Source organism: Triticum dicoccoides, chromosome 5A (genome assembly GCF_002162155.2).
Source record: "Triticum dicoccoides isolate Atlit2015 ecotype Zavitan chromosome 5A, WEW_v2.0, whole genome shotgun sequence".
Taxonomy (NCBI): domain Eukaryota; kingdom Viridiplantae; phylum Streptophyta; class Magnoliopsida; order Poales; family Poaceae; genus Triticum; species Triticum dicoccoides.
The window spans coordinates 501,247,301-501,249,792 of record NC_041388.1 but is presented as its reverse complement, the minus strand read 5'-3'; positions in this window follow the sequence as shown (position 1 = coordinate 501,249,792).

Here is a 2,492-nt window from a genome sequence, read left to right as displayed (position 1 = left end):
TTCATATATTGTTCTTCGCTTATTTACTTTTCCGCTGCTACTGTTACAATCACTATAAAACCAAAAATATTACTTTTGCTACTGTTACCACTACTATCATATTACCTTGCTACTAAATACTTTGCTGCAGATATTAAGTTTCCAGGTGTGGTTGAATTGACAACTCAACTGCTAATACTTCAGAATATTCTTTGGCTCCCCTTGTGTCGAATCAATAAATTTGGGTTGAATACTCTATCATCGAAAACTGTTGCGATCCCTTATACTTGTGGGTTATCAAGACCATTTTCTGGTGCCGTTGCCGGGGAGCATAGCTCTATTCTTTAGTCACTTGGGATTTATATCTGCTGGTCACTATGAGGAACTTGAAAGACGAAAGAACTAAGATTTTTCCCTCAACTACGAGGGGAGGTAAGGAACTGCCTGAAGGAAATATGCCCTAGAGGCAATAATAAAGTTATTATTTATTTCCTTATATCATGATAAATGTTTATTATTCATGCTAGAATTGTATTAACCGGAAACATAATACACGTGTGAATACATAGACAAACAGAGTGTCACTAGTATGCCTCTACTAGACTAGCTCGTTAATCAAAGATGGTTATGTTTCCTAACCATGGACAAAGAGTTGTTATTTAATTAACGGGATCACATCATTAGGTGAATGATCTGATTGACATGACCCATTCCATTAGCTTAGCACCCGATCGTTCAGTATGTTGCTATTGCTTTCTTCATGACTTATACATGTTCCTATGACTATGAGATTATGCAACTCCCGTTTGCCGAAGGAACACTTTGTGTGCTACCAAACGTCACAACGTAACTGGGTGATTATAAAGGTGCTCTACAGGTGTCTCCAAAGGTACATGTAGGGTTGGCGTATTTCGAGATTAGGATTTGTCACTCCGATTGTCGGAGAGGTATCTCTGGGCCCTCTCGGTAATGCACATCACATAAGCCTTGCAAGCATTGCAACTAATGAGTTAGTTGTGAGATGATGCATTACGGAACGAGTAAAGAGACTTGCCGGTAACGAGATTGAACTAAGTATTGAGATACCGACGATCGAATCTCAGGCAAGTAACATACCGATGACAAAGGGAACAACGTATGTTGTTATGCGGTCTGACCGATAAAAGATCTTCGTAGAATATGTAGGAGCCAATATGAGCATCCAGGTTCCGCTATTGGTTATTGACCGGAGACATGTCTCGGTCATGTCTACATTGTTCTCGAACCCGTAGGGTCCGCACGCTTAAGGTTTTGATGACAGTTATATTATGAGTTTATGCATTTTGATGTACCGAAGTTTGTTCGAAGTCCCGGATGTGATCACGGACATGACGAGGAGTCTCGAAATGGTTGAGACATAAAGATTGATATATTGGAAGCCTATATTTGGATATCTGAAGTGTTCCGGGTGAAATTGGGATTTTACCGGAGTACAGGGAGGTTACCGGAACCCCCCGGGAGGTATATGGGCCTTAGTGGGCCTTAGTTGAAGATAGGAGAGGTGGCCAGGGCTGGGCCGCGCACCCCTCCCCCCCTAGTCCGAATAGGACAAGGAGAGGGGGCCGGCGCCCCCCTTCCTCCTCTCTCTCCTCTTTCCCCCCTCCCGAATCCTATTCCAACTAGGAAAGGGGGGGAATCCTACTCCCGGAGGGAGTAGGACTCCTCCTGGCGCGCCCTCTCCTGGCCGGCCGCACCCTCCCCTTTGATCCTTTATATACGGAGGTAGGGAGCACCCCTAGACACACAAGCTGATCCACATGATCATATTCTTAGCCGTGTGCGGTACCACCTTTCACCATAGTCCTCGATAATATTGTAGCGGTGCTTAGGCGAAGCCCTGCGACGATAGAACATCAAGATCGTCACCACGCCGTCATGCTGACGGAACTCTTCCCCGACACTTTGCTGGATCGGAGTCCGGGGATCGTCATCGAGCTGAACATGTGCTAGAACTCGGAGGTGCCGTAGTTTCGGTGCTTGATCGGTCGGGCCGTGAAGACGTACGACTACATCAACCACGTTGTGCTAACGCTTCCGTTGTCGATCTACAAGGGTACATAGATCACACTCTCCCCTCTCGTTGCTATGCATCACCATGATCTTGCGTGTGCATAGGAATTTTTTTGAAATTACTACGTTCCCCAACACTGCCATCTAGCTCTGCACTTGATTCACCTTCTGTTTTGAGTAAACTTGCGACACCTACACATGCTATTGATTCTGATATGTCGCATGTTATTGATGATGCCACTTCTACTATGCATGATACTTATGATGAAACTACTTCTATGCTTGATACTACTATGCCACTTGGTGAATTTCTTGATGAACAACTTGCTAGGGCTAGAGAGAATGAAATTATTGAAACTGATAATATTGATGAAAGTGATGATGAAGATTCTCCCCCTAGATATGAATTGCCTGTTGTGCCTAAGGGTTATGTTATGGATGAAGAAACTGCTAGAGACTTTCTT